The sequence below is a fragment of the Ambystoma mexicanum genome, chromosome 8 (assembly GCF_040938575.1).
Source record: "Ambystoma mexicanum isolate Mex_15411 chromosome 8, UKY_AmexF1_1, whole genome shotgun sequence".
NCBI classification, from domain to species: domain Eukaryota; kingdom Metazoa; phylum Chordata; class Amphibia; order Caudata; family Ambystomatidae; genus Ambystoma; species Ambystoma mexicanum.
In genome coordinates, this window is record NC_090929.1 from 729,885,007 (window position 1) to 729,899,976 (window position 14,970).

General features: G+C 43.1%; 1 protein-coding gene and 1 long non-coding RNA gene across 2 annotated transcripts in view; both read left to right on the forward strand.

Moving 5' to 3' along the window:
* The window catches only part of LOC138472515 (trichohyalin-like), a 1,377,820-nt gene that overhangs the window by 877,801 nt on the left and 485,049 nt on the right, over positions 1-14,970 (forward strand). The gene's annotated exons all lie outside the window — the stretch shown is intronic.
* Positions 1-14,970, forward strand: part of LOC138473663 (uncharacterized) — a 354,182-nt gene that overhangs the window by 310,194 nt on the left and 29,018 nt on the right. Inside the window, exons 6-7 of the long non-coding RNA XR_011268834.1 lie at positions 3,371-3,395; positions 11,296-11,331. This is a non-coding gene — a long non-coding RNA (uncharacterized lncRNA). The remainder of the gene's footprint in view (positions 1-3,370; positions 3,396-11,295; positions 11,332-14,970) is intronic.

A 14,970-nucleotide genomic window follows, 5' to 3' on the forward strand; every position in this document is an offset into this window, starting at 1 on the left:
TTCCATGATCAATTTGAGGATAGATATGGCTGGTGGTTCTATTGGAAATAAACCAGAGATCAGCAAATTATTAGAAGGTCAAGAATATTGTGTGCGAATTTATATACAATTAATGCCTATTGATGAGAATCTTCAATTAGCATGGACTGGATTGAAGGAACATTGGTCGCATGATGTTGATAGGGTCATTTCTGATGTGGATTGGAGAGACATTCTGAAGGTCCATTTTAACCTGGGATCAGACATGGGTTTGCGTTTGATTCGACAGAAATTTATTAGAAGGCTGTATTGCACACCAGTTAAGATGTTTAAATTAGGGCTTCAAGCTAATGATTTATGCTGGTGGAGGCAAACTTTTACATTTACTGTGGGAATGTCCAAGAGTACAATTGTTTTGGAAAGATGTCATTGATAGGATTGACTTGATTTTTGGAATAAATTTACAAAGATCCGCAGCAAACATAATTTTACTATCACATAAAGAAAGATGTGTGTGCTAGAAAACATACTTGCTGGATAAACAGGGCCGTGATGGTAGCAATTAAGCTAATTCTCAGAATTTGGAAAAAGAGGAAAAAGCCTAATATTGAAGAGTGGTTAACAGAGTTACATATTATCTCACAGTATGACAAGGTTTCATTGAAAAATAAAGAAAAAGAAGAGCAATACATGAAGCTATGGGGATGGCTCTTTATGATTGATGTGACGGTAGGGCTCTTATTATGGATGTGACATCTATGGGAGAAGGTGGGATAAGATGGAGGTGAGGGTTTTCTTTTTTATTATTATTTTTTTTTATTTCGTTCTTCCCACTTGTGTTGTCTTTTGTGTTGTTTTGTGTTAACCTGCTGTCAGTTTGACTATTAATGTATCACAGGATATAGCTATTTGTTGGACTAGTTGATATGTGATGCTTATGATGTTTTGCAAATTTAGTTGTGACGATTTAATGTGAGACATTGATTACTTTATGTGAAGTTGTTATTGTTAATTGCAAACTTAATAAAGTGTTTTTTTTTTAAAAAAAAACACATGGAGACATACCAGCACTAAGGACCTGGATATTTCTGGCCCATCACATACCCTCCTCATTCTCCCAGATCAGTGCCGGCTCCCCCGATATACCAGCTGTAGCAGCTCATAGATCTTGGCTATCCCTCTCTAGATAAAACATCCATCCAAGTGTCACCGTCAGAAACCACATGGAAACATACTGAGACAAAAGACCTGGGTATTTCTGGCCTGCACTCCCCCTTCCCCAGCCCTCCACATTATTCCAAAACCTTGCACCAAAAGCCTGCCAGAAATGCCCTGTGCAATACCACTATAATTTAATTACAGAAGCCAACACTAATTGTGGTGCTAAAGTGTCATCTGTGAACCAAATCTCATCTCTTAAAAATGGGATCTATGAGCTACAAATAATTCCTCTGTGGTTGTCAATGATTGGAAATCGCTATTCATTTTTGGGGATGCCTGAACTTGGTTGGCAATGGTCAGCAATAGTCAACTGTGGGTGGCATTGGTTGACTATGGTTTCTGATGGAGCCAGCCAGAATGCATGCCCACTGGCTGTCTCTAAGAAACCTATGCCAATGTGAATGGAACCAATGCCTCGGCTAAAAGCTCTGCTATCCAAGAAACAAGGAAGGGCAGATAAATGACAACAAGGATCTAGATCTGTCTCCAACCTTCCTTACCTCATCTGTACGCATTCATTTTGCTTTGGCTCACATAGAGTGTACGCTAAAGCGCCACAAAATGAGCCAAATCTAAAATGTACTCACATGCAAAAACCTCCTCACCCCTCCATCTCCTGTCAGATCCATCTTGATTTCTCAAGGCAAACGGAGGACGTATATTACTCCTGTGCAGCATGTTCTTTTTTTAAACGTAAATTTTAGCTTAAAAAGATAATTAGTTTGACACTCTGATCTATATTTTTAGCTCCTGCTAAAATGATGTTTATTAATATGGATTTTGAAAGCTTCCCTTTTTTACTTTCAGAGTCCAGGTTCATGTTTTCATCACCAGATTTTAAAATGTGTATTTTGTGCTCGTTTTATGACCAGTTTCTTTAAAGAGTGTTTGAAAGGTTATTTTGTCTGGCAGAAATGTGGGCTTTTTCAGATTGCATCTATGTATTGTCTCTTTCCAGTTATCTTGATCCAACAGCTGCATGGGTTGGTCCAGACTACACCTGTCCCAAAGCAAGATGGGTTCTTCTAGAAGTTCCTAATCTTACAGCATTTTGCCTTTACCCCACTTGTACCTGTCCCACAGTGAAATAGCTTCTGCAAGTAATTGTACAGAAACATGGGATTACAAAAACTGCACCTATCCCAGAGTAATGTGGGCCCGGATAGTTTATACTAATCTTACAACAATATGGCTTCATACTAAGTGCACATGCCCAACAATAATACAAATCCTACCAGATTCTGCCAATCGTAAAGTATTATAGGCTTGTGAACATTACACCTAATAGTGTAACTGTAATATGAGCTCTTTCACATGGTTCCCATCTTTCAACAACACTGGCCCTTGTCTGTTATAGTTGTTTCAAGAACCTCTTCCAACAGGTTCCAACACTGTTATCATCCTACTCTTGGCAATATGTCCACTGCTGCTTCTTCACCCCTTGCCTATTTTTAGCTTACCCCTTTCATTCATTCACTTGTGTGGCTCCCAAAATTATGCATAGAAAGTGCAGCACAGTGTCGCAGTGAAACCTGCTTTGGACATTTATTGGCCTAAAAAACAAAAATTATAATTAAAAAAATAGGAACTCCGAAGTAAGTCCATTGATTGAACTGTATTCAAACTTTGATTTCAAACTGTGGATCCTCACAAGTGCCTTACATGTCTTCCAGAGTCTTACCCTTCACTGTCCGTGGCCAGAGTGGGACGTTTACAAATGAAGTGGATTTTATTGAATTGGTTACTCTCTGTATTGTAAGCATTGAACTACTTTCAAAAGTATGGACTTCCACATATTTAGCCATGGAATCTTATGGTTTTCTCTTCCCAAAAAATAAAACTCTTGTCCAGATGCAAATGTGTTAAGAACTGACCAAAAAATGAATGAAATTAAAATAGGACATGTCATAGTCTATTTCCTCTGAAATCGTGCCCTGTGTGTGTGGTCATACTGAAAAGTCTAGTTTTTTTTCTTTTCTTAAAAGGGAAATCTATCTATGTATATAAAACTGAACATGTGTGGGTTTGTGGCTTGGCAAAGCGATGTTTATTATACAATTCCATACTGTTTCACCAATCTGCACCAGATTGTGCAGTCACCTGTACCTATGAGGGAATGAAAGCCTGGGCAACGCTGCATATCGGCTAGTAACACATGTTTCTTTTACAGTTCCCAGATCCAAACCCACTGAAAGGTAAGTGATCAGTGTTCGATGATTGAATGCACTATTCTATGTCCTAAATGTGTTCTGATCTACAACACAAACCCCCTGTTATGTATTTAACTAAAGGTATCCCAATGATCACTTGTGAGCAAACAAATCTGTTTAAATGTTCCTCAGTCATTCTTGACTATCACACCATCTCTTTCACAAGGCAAGATAATTCCTTTAGAATGTAAACTGGATTATAGAGTGCAACCTTTACATTTTGCATCACAACTCTCATAGTCCTTGAGGTGTTACACCACAAGCTATTGAAGTCCTTTGAGTAGTGATCCAGAACTATCGATGCACCACAACTTCAGAGTCCTTCATATGTTTTGGCGCAACCCCTTCGGTCATCTGAGCTGTGTATGGCTCTCCTGAAGGTGTTCAAGTGTGATTAACATCTCTGGATATCTTTACACAAGCAAGGGGCTCCCACAACACTTGTTAACACAACTGCTGAAGTTCTTTTCAGTGGTGCACAACAACCCTTAGAGTTCTTTAAGTGGTGCATTACAACTCTTTTGGTTCTTTGCGTGATAAGCCCAAACTGCCCAATGAAAACACTGATGGTATCTGTGAAAACAACAGTCCTGTGCAAGATGCTCAACTCAAACCAAAGCCTTAATCATGTGAGTATCTGGGAATTGGCAAAGCATTGTAATGGCAGGAAGGGATGAAATAGGCCTGCACCAATGGAATCCTTTGATGTAGGTAAATAGTTGTCAGAGGAGGCATGTCATCCAAGCCTTCCAAAGCATCCACATAAACTGGGGATTTTACTTAATCCTATTGGGAATCCTCACTTTTATGTGAGACTGCTGTTCAATACTGAATAATCAGGAAATTGCAAGTGGCCAGGTTGTCTGGTGTTATTGGCTATTTTAGGACTTCATTTATTCCTTTCTTTTGAGTTTGTCTGTTTCCAAAAGACAACTTCTTGGTTTTATGAACTCTTGGCATATGAACCGCTCTAAGCTTAAGTTATACCTTTGTGTAGAAAGATGCTCGATTGTCGTTTGAGTGAGAAAGAGTCACCACCTATTCATACCAAATAAGAGGAGAACAATTTCTGGCCTCCCTCTAGCATTTCGAGTGCACCTTATTGGCCACCTTAAGGATGCATTAGTTGGTTTGAATTGGGAATCTGAGACATCCAGAAGAGTGACCTAATCATTAGGGTAGGTAGGGTAGGGTAGGTGTAGATTAGCAGGACATTCCATTCTATTTTTGGACTCACAGTGGATATAGTTGCATCTGGTCATCAAACCTGCGTCTTTACTCAGTCCCAGATTTTTGTTTTGGCTATTAGGTGACGCTGAATGCACTGCCTATAAACCAAAACTATTGTCATGGGAAGTTAAAGTAGAAGATAGATTAGATGTGAGGGGACACACACAGCCTGTGGGTGATGTTTGGTTATTTACCCACCCATTGATCACAGATGTCCATGCTAATCCCTGTGGCCATTCCCACCAACTACCTAGTATTCACTGCCCAAAACACATCCGCTGGGATCTCTCTGCGTCTAGCTCTGTGCTTTCTGAGCATTGTTCTGTAAGGAAATGGCTTGTTTGCAGCTATAAACCGACTAAACCAGCTCCTGATATAACGAAACTATCTTAACCAAGCGTGCCTTCAGACACTTGGACTATAAGCAGTATGGATGACCTTGACTGTGTTACTTGCCCTGAATACCTGTTAAAACAAGCATTGGGAAAGCTAACAGTTTTGGCTCTTGTAGGCATTAGATAGGCACTTATTTTCCAGGTAATATGTGAGAAACCTGAATGTGTCTCCCTGACTAGTCCCCCGTGGTCTGTCATCCAGGTGGCTGCCAAAGCGCATGTTCACTTAGTTTCCACACAACTTTTTGCAGATGGAAGGAGCCCAAGCAGTCACTGTTCGACTTGCTGTGCAGCAGTTATCTGCGGCTAAAATAAGGCAGCCCAACGGCCCAGTGCGGTTTATTCCGTTCCACGGACATAAACTTTGCTGAACTCCACCACTGGCTTTTCTTTCCAGTGAGTCACAATCGTGATGAATCACACGGTTGGTACAAGCATTTTCAAATATTCGGTTGCTCGCATGATTTAATCCGCCCTGTTATTTAACTGGGCCACAAGAGATAAATAAGAAAAAAGCTTTTTCTTCCTTAAAATAACAGGCATCCATCACCTGAAGCGCCACTTCTGGGAGCACTCACGACGGGATCTACTCCACCCCACCAGTTCGCCAGCCCCTGAAAGTTTCAGAGGAGATTTAAGGCTCTCTTGCCACACACACCCTCCACCTTTGGTTTTTCACCAAGAGGCAACGCGGAATTGGTGATTGCCCTCCTGTCCTGAAGAAGGTTGAATATTAAGTCACGACACAAGGGGACTGTTTTACCCTCGTTAAGAGAACTCAACCGAAACATGTTGACAACGGTTTTCTAAACCCCCTGAATACCAACAGAGGGGCACATTGTAAAATAACTGAGTGCTTAATTTAACAACTGTCTGACCTATTATTGTGATCTAAACAGAACATCACTTTTTTCTAAATTCTTTGTAAACATGATGGTTGTATGAATGAGTTGTGAATGATTGGTTTTTGAAGGGATGTATTGCAGTTGGTCTGTGGAGCCGACTAATGAATACAAACATTGTGTATATTTTTTTATTTGATACATGCATTTGTACAATAAACAGAAAGCTATTATGATATGAATAATAGTCAGCTGTCATCTCCGGTCTGGTTGGCCTAATCTCTCTATTATAATCCAGGTGGCCAGGACACAGCAATAGCTATCGGATCCAGTTCCTGGGGGTGGACCAGTGAGGGTGGATCACATGGATGGGGTGCTCGGGGAGTGGAAGTGGGACACCGACGGGTGAGATGCAGTACCGCCTTATTATGACACCTTTCCCCTTTTTACCACATAGGATATGAAAACACTCTACCCCCCTTTTCTGACATGAACACTTTCGCATATCACGAAGGATGACTGAGTAACACTCGAGCCGTTTACCTGACATGTCCTAACACAAGGGTCAGGCAAAGTCAGGCAATTGACCAGAATCACACACACACCTGACAGCCCTTTCCCTTCCCCACAGGGATAAAAGGTGGAGCACGAGAGCACAAGAGGAGCAAGGCAGACCGCATGACGAGAGAGCTAACTCAGCACAGCAGATCTAGAGGAGGAGAAAGATGGCGCAAACCGAGAAGGTGACAAGGAGAAAAGCGGCCGTGCCCTTTCCGACCAAGGCCCATGAAACCTCAGCAGAAGGACTCGTAAGACTGCAAAATTTACCCAGCGTGTGTTGAGGCATATGTCAGTGGTACACAGGGCCCTCCTCCGCTGATAACTGAGCTGGGGAGAGACGCTTGTCTCCATAGTACCAACCTTGACGCCAGAGAGAAGAAAAGCCAAGCGTTTCATCACAGCCAGTAAGTCAAGGGAAGAGCCGATGAGAAACCGAACTGTGTTGAAAGAAAGTAGCAAACGACAAATTGAACTGTCAAAGAGTACAAAGAACTGTTGATACCAGAAGGGGGAAAACCAGCAACAGAGGAGTCAGGCACCACCTGGGTGCTCACTCAGGAAACTCTGGGTGATTACCCGATTGTTGAAACTACCGTAACCAGAAAGCCTTTTGCGAAAGGCGAGAAGGGGGTCAAAGTGGTCATAGAGGGGTCCAGTAAAATCCTCTGTATAGTGGAGAGTCTTTGACTGACAGATGATTGTGAAGCTAAGGGAAGTGAATCCAGTATCATAAGAACTGGTTGAGAAAGTGTACGATTGATCAAGTTGACACGGGTGAAGCTGAAAGAGGAATGCTGATAAACAGGGGACGAAGTCTAACGTCCTAATATACAGTTTGCTGACAAGAGTGAACCCGGCAGAGGGATGTCCACAGTGAACTGTTTAAAAAGATATTGGGCCTCATCACGACTTTGGTGGTAACCCTTATGACCGGCGGTAGCGCTATTACCGCCGGATTTAAGGGTCTGCCAAAGCAGGACTTCGGCGGATTTCTCCCCAGCTCTGAGCTGGGGGGAAATCCGCTGAACATTCGCGCTATTACCGCCGGCGGGAAATCCGCCGGCGGTATTAGCGCGAAATTTCCCCATTGAGTCCAATGGGGAATGGGGCATTCCCGAATGGGCTCAATACGGAATGGGGATTGACATTACCGCCAAACTCGTGATCCGGCGCTATTAGCGCCGGGGAGTTCGGCGGTAGGGCTAATACCGCCAGCGGTAATACTGCCGGCGTTACCACCCAAGACGTGATGAGGCCCATTAGGTGTTGTGAAGCTCACAGAAGAGATTGTGTTGAAAGCCGTAGTGAACCCGACGGAAGGAACGCCAACAATCGTGAGTGGTCTCTACCCGGAAGAGCAGGATCCAGAGGTGAATAGCCATCACACATCGAAAAGGGCTGTAGTGAATGCGACGAAAGGGAAGGCAAGCATACGCAAAGGGTCTGAGCCCGGAAGAGGGGGATCCAAGGGTGAGAAGCCGCACACACCGACCACTGAATACGACAGAGAAAAGTGCAACAGAGAAAGTCTTTTGAATGCATGTCAGAGAGAACCCGACAGAGGGAGGCTGATATTTGAAAGGGGTCTGAGCCCGGAAGAGTGGGAGCCAGGGGTGAAGAGATATCACCTCCATGACAATCAGTAAAGAACTTTTGTTTATTATGAACCTATCAGACCCTCTGAAGCAGAAAACGTAAATACTGATGTTAGGCAGAGTCCTGTGCAGTGCCGTTAGGGACCACTACACAAAATTAAGACTACAAGTGGCAATACAAGTTCAGCTTTGGTACAAGCCTTTACTACACTGTTAGAGTGGTAGCAGTAGCAGACCAGCCAGACTTATCTGAAGAGCAAATGAGCAGTAGTAGAATTACACAAAGGACTACAGTTACTGTGACTCAAGCAAACACTGACTTTTTGGTTGAAAAGTAAAAGTATATTTATTTCTGGACCATCTGTTCCTAAAACACTTCACTTCTATTAATTTAAAACCACACGTAAAATACACTACACACAACCAATTCACTTTGTGCAGTACAAATCAAGGTAAGTACCTTTGGATTTTACGGACCGGTATTGTGAAACAGAGACGTTACCGGGGGTACAGATGCGAACACTTTTTGACAGTAATGACAGTTCGGTCTTACTATAAATACGCATACTCGAAGGAAGAAATGTTACCGGAGTTAAACCACACTTAGCACATGAATCAACACAAGAGAGTTGGGGGATAAAAATCATAGGCAATACTTTTGTCAAGGCAGATAGAATCATAGGGCACTTTCCTACAAGTGAACAAAAGTCAATAGGCCTGCGCCAGTGTCAAGTGGAACAGGGTTCCTGTTGCCGAGGATCACACGGTTAGTACAGTTCACAATTCGAGATTGCCAGGAGTACTTGGATATTGTCAACAGAGGAAGGAAAAGTTATAAGAGGGAAGGAAGATAAGGCAAGCCTTTGGTGAGGAGAAAGGGGTTCACCCTAGTTCCTCGAGGTCGGACACAGTACCTTATTCAAAGTGAAGAAGAGCTGGTGCTACAGCCGTTGTTCCTGGTAGTTCCTGCAGACTCACGGTTCCTGTGGCTTCAGTCGTGGGGACAAGAAGGAGTAAGTCTGGAGCGATCTGCACTATCTAGGGATGAGGCCAGCAGCAGCAAAGCAATGGTGAATAAAAGGTGCGCTCCTTTAAAACAGGAGAGGCTCTTCAGGTGGCTATCAGAACCACTACAGCTGTGTGCAGCGATTTCGGCCAAGAAGAGGATCCTCTGTCTGTGGAAGATGAGCTGGTTGATCCCACCAGGCTCAAGGGAAGAAGACTCCGGACTGGATCTTCTCTTGTCGTTGAAGGGTAGATAGCTCAGGACTGCGGCAGGGCTCCACCGGGACTCCGTAGTTGCAGCAGCCGTCTTCTTCTCCACTTATCTTCAGTTCCTTGCAGTTTCAGTGGTGACTCTGACTTCCAGCCCAAGAGTCCTGCCTTTTATGCGAAAATCCCCCATTCACACAGCCTGGCTGTCAATCACCCAGCATGGGGGTTGTCCGGTCCGGACAACCACCTCAGCCAATCATGACAAAGTGCGACTTGGGTTTCCAAGGATACCCTGTGCAGGGGGTGACTACACCCCACCCTCACATTCAGCCCACCTAGACACCCAGGCACCAAAAGGAGGGCTTCTTGAGAAAAGCCTGCCAAAAGACGGTGAACAAATAAGGAAAACCTGGTTTGCCGCGCAAAGTAAAACACAAGAAGGACTTTAACAAAAAGAAATGGTGAATAAACCTGACCGGAGCCAAAAGAAAGAGTATTTGGTCAAGCGGGTTTATGTTTGAGGCTAATATGATTGCCTGGAACAGTACCACGTTTATGTAATATAATCGCGGTAGAAAAAGTTAGGGTACATACCACTGCCACCAGCCAAGTCTAAATGTTAAAAGAGCAAAACAAAGCTCAGAGAGGCACAGACAAAAAGGAATAGGAGTTAACCCTTTCCAGTACTCCATGTAAGATGGGGTGTACTGGGTCTGTAGTTTTAAATGACTATATAAAGTAAATGGCAACTTTACCTGTTTTCTGGGGGACAGTAGTCAGCCCCAGAAAATGGAGTCAGTGGGAAGTCTCAAAGACAACCCTGTGTTACTGCACGGAAGGTGCTGTGTAACACACATAAATAGTGGGGTTCATGGAGTGGTGTCCTCCAGAGCCCACTATCACACAAACAGTAGAAATACACGTGACAAAACACATGTAAGAGTGGGAAAAAGGCTCACACTCTTACCAAGTGGAAAAAGTAAACTCCAGAAATCCAGCAAAGCTGCTGGGGGACTCACTAGGTGAGGGAAATTAGCCATAGAATGTGAATTCTCCCTAACAACCGAAGGTCCTGATATTGCAAAGAACTTTTGGTGAATCCGAGCCCAATAGAGGGAGCTCCAAGGGGTGAAAAGGCATCACCCATCATACAAGCAGAAAGGAACTTTTGTTTATTATTTTTGGGAAGATATCAGGTCCTCGGAGGTAAGAGACGTTTTGTAGAAAAGAGACTTAACCACAGAAGGCCCTGCTTGCTGAGAGCGGCACAGTTGGCTCATGCAGGGAAAGCTTGAGTGTGTGCTGTGCTCCAGAATCCTACCTAGTCTTGTGCAGAAAACGCAGGGAAGGGAGAACCAGACTAAAGCATTCTTACTTATTAGTTGTGAACACTTCCTTCTTTCTTATGAAGATTATCCCACAATTATGTTTGTATTTAGCATAAGGATTGGCAATTGTTGTTTTTAGTATAGGCCTTTTTATTTGACAAGATGCCACCCGGACTGCCTTATTTATTATTTGATGGTCGAAGCTTGCTCCCATCTTGGGTTTAGGTTTAGATTAGGCATTTTCCCAACCTACCTATACAGTTTATTAAACACCCTTGAACTGTGATCACTTGTGTCTGTCTTTACTGTTGCCACCATGAGTTCCTTACAGCTGCCATAATATGCCCAGCTACTAGCATCATTTTCCATCTGTTGCTATTTTATGGACAGGCGGTAATATTTGGGCAGTGCCTGGAAAATGTAGATTCCGCACTCCTAAAAAAGACAAAATTGTCGTATTTGAAGTATCTCACATGTCTGTTGCCTCCTTCAGAGTGGGAAGCTGTGGAGAAGACCGAGGGAGGCAACCGTCTCTCCTCCAATCAGTGGAACCTTGAATTTTCAATGATGCTGGCAATCTGGTGGCTAATAATGAGTTCATGCTGTGACATGGGTTCCTACTCGGGCTCTGATTTTCACTCTAACAATGAGTTGTGTAATCTGCGAGAAGATAGTGATCTTCAATTGGGGAAGCCTTACATCTCTTTACTTTCTTACAGGTCCATACCAAGTGAGGCAGCTTTGCAATCCATCATGTGAGTAACTCAGGCTAATTTCAAGATATGTATCTGACTTTCAGAAATTCTTTTTTGCAATAGTATCAGCATGTAAACATAAATTGATATCAAATATAAAACATGGCATTTATAAATAGAAAATCGTAGCCACGGCTAAGGTGCTGCTTAGCAAGCTGTCCAAGAACTGCAGTTTTATAGCCAGCGCTTTTGTATATATACAAATAAAGATACACATAATCAAAGTTGTTGACATGCAGCATGACCATTGAATATGGAAGGGGAGTCGGCACAAACATGTTTTGGTCCTCCTACTGCATATCCCTGATTTTTAAAGGAACATGTCTCATTAATCTGCCTTCCTCTCCTGACTCCTAGCTCCTCTGGAAATAATTTCACTAAGGTATGCAGGCACAAGGCCTTTATGTGGAGAGTGGACATTTTATTTATTTATGTATTTGCTTTTGATAACGCTTTAATTAGTCCAAATACAGCTTCCAGGCACAATCGTATGGAGGCCTGAAGGAAGTTGTGAGATAGGTTAACAAACACGTCAAAGATGACAATGTTTGCCATTGTTCTCAAACTCTTAAAGGCCTCATTACGAGTAACCCAACTAATGCTGTACCTCTGGTAAGGCCGCAAAACTCATTTACTGTTACCGCACGTGGTAATGATGTGATGGTAGGAAGGATCCTCATAATTCAGTCTCATACAGTCCATTCAGTTATTCCCCATTTTGGAGTCTGATAGGGCTCTATTAGGCACATGCAGTATTATTGCATGCCCCAATGCCACAAGAGTAATACTGGATGTAGTATATATGTGGCAGTCATTACCACTGCACAAAAGCAGGCCGTTTTTAAGACTTTCGGCAACAAGCCTCATACTTCGGCAGTGATGTAAAACGTTCTAAATACTCCCTCATTACGAGGTTGCCAGTAGACAGCCGGCAGTACGGACGGCCTACCGACAACCTCGGCTTACCGTGTCCACTGCCCGATTTCCCAGTCATACTGGGATATTACAGGTGGCAGAGGTGGAGTCCCATAGGACTCCATGGGAATGGGAACTCTGAAGACAGTGCCGATGCTTCAGTGAATTATCTGCCAGTAGGGGCCTGAACTTCCGGCAGGTCAGGCCTGCTGGTAGTTCACATCCTCTACCGACAGACTCGGAGTGAGCCGTCTGGAACTTGTGCCTTATTTCCAGACTAGCTCACTCCTAATGAGGACCTATTTTATGAGGCTCTAATATTCTGCAATAAAAGAGTAAAATTTCCATCTCAGATAATACGTGCCAGTGACTTGAGCAAATAAGTTACACATTGCAATTTGAAATATTGTACTACCGTATATTCTTTCATGAAGGTATACATGAAATCCATTCCTTTCACCATTTCACAATGATGTAAACTGTCAAATTAGTTTTCTCACTCTTCAATGCGATTGAGATGCCAACAGAGCGGGCAGATCCTCAAAGTGAACCCCAGCAGGAACAGGGAGCTCTGAATCCACACTGATGAAAGTTTTAGATTCCCCAATTCTTGGGCCAATATGTCTACAGGTTTTAGGGAAGCTTTCCTCCAAATTACATTTTTAGCAGAATAAATGTGGTGTTTATCAAGTACCTGTGTCCCAGGGATTTCAGGTACACGGAAATAAGTATAATTAATCAGGTGCACCAGCTTGTCCCACAGTTACGAAAAGACTTGCATTTGTGAACATATTCTGCTATTGCTCCTCAGAACACATTAAACCTGACTATCTGCATACAAAAGGCGTTGACAAATCCTGAAAGATTGCAAAGCTCCAATAGACACATAAAGCTTTCGTTTTTGTGACAATATATATTCTCATGCAGAATTGCTACATACATGCTTATTTTTCTGAACCTCGCAATCATGGTGTCACTGTGAGCCTGTGCTTGCAGAGTTGGTCAATTTCCTCCTTAAAAGATGGTTGTATTTAGAAACTATCACATAAATTGGGAAAAAACAAAATCAATATCCAGAAATCACACTGCATATCTTTTCGGGACTAGCAAGTAAGAGGCAAAAGAAATGTGTCACATAATACTTAAGCTATTGCAATTACAACATTCTGGTTTGTAACGCATAATACCCCACCATCCCTTTGTTGTGCTCTTTGCTTGTGTGAATCCCTAGTAGATATCTGCTAACTTTCCAAACACAGTTCATACAATAGCCTCCTTTCAAATTGTCGTGTTTTAAACATCAAAAATGTGTATGCACTTCTTCCACATTGTTCTGAAACACAAGGCAATTCTTGAATCATATAATGTCTCTACAAAACACATTTGTACTTATGTAATATTGAGGATATGTTACTAACACCTGTCTGTTCTTGTGAGTAATTCCAATGTGACATGCCAATGTATGAGTCTATAGCTTGTCGTAGCACTGTGCCTAAACCACAGCAAATCTTACGGTAGGTTAAGTAACCCTGTTATGTCACTGGCAATCAAAATGGCATACTCTAGACCAATCATCATAGTGCTAAACGCAAATAACTTAACAAGGCATTCCTCTTTATATTCTTAAAGGTATACTCACAACATATTTGAAACTGGATATTGCCCAACAAACAAAAGACAAAAATAAACGAATATCACTCTATGGCCTGTATATGCGTCAAATTGTTACCCATATCCTAACCTGAACAACGTTTATTTTTATTTTATTGTGTCTGTGGATTATAACAAACCTTACATAAATTACAACACCAGAAAAACAAACTTTCTATGCTAAGTCATTATACATCTTTAAACTATCAGTTTATATTTTACAAAAATATACTATCAATAGTGTATGAGAAATCTGTACACCTAAAAACATTCCAGACCGGAAAAATGTATTACTGGTGTTACCGCTTTCTGCCTCTTTAAGGCAGAGGTTCCAGCATTCGGGGGCATGTTTGTGTGACGTAGGTGGTCAAGGGGAGGAGGGCATATGGAACGGGCAGTTCTGACTTAGATGTTAAATAAAGAGGTTGTCAAGTTCCCTCCGGCTCTGCGTCCTTTATTCCGAGGCCCAGTCCGGGCAACAACTGGCGACGAGGATGTCTCCAGCAGGTCAGAGTCTGTCCCCTCCAGCGGGTGATCCCACCACGCACCTGACTGCCATTGGCTGATGATCCCCCCACACCGCTTCCTCCTGCTCCCAGGCGCGCAGTCCATGCACCATCGGGTGGTGATCCCACCACACCACCCCCTCCTGACCACGGGCACATAGCCCGCGCACCAGCTCCTGCACCCGACACAGGTGCCTCCATCAAGTTCGCCAGCGATCCCGCTGAGGCAGACTTGAGTGCTCATTCCGAGCCTCTGTATCGCATCGGCCGCAGCTGCCCGCATGTGAGTGACTCGAGTCGCTGCTTACAGAAGCTACGCGACAACCAACCAGCACCCCACCCACAGAACGAAGCGCTGAGGCCTGCCACGACAAAATGAGACAAAATTATAAAGAATAAAAGGTTGGTGAACCCACGCCCCGCACCCAGCCTACCCAACTACCTCGGTTCCTTCTCTGCAAAACTACACATGTCTGCCGCCAGGCCCAGAGGTACAACACAGCACCGAACTGCCTTGGGAAAAAATAAGAAAGCATTGTAGAAGAGAAAACAAACGCCACACATGCCA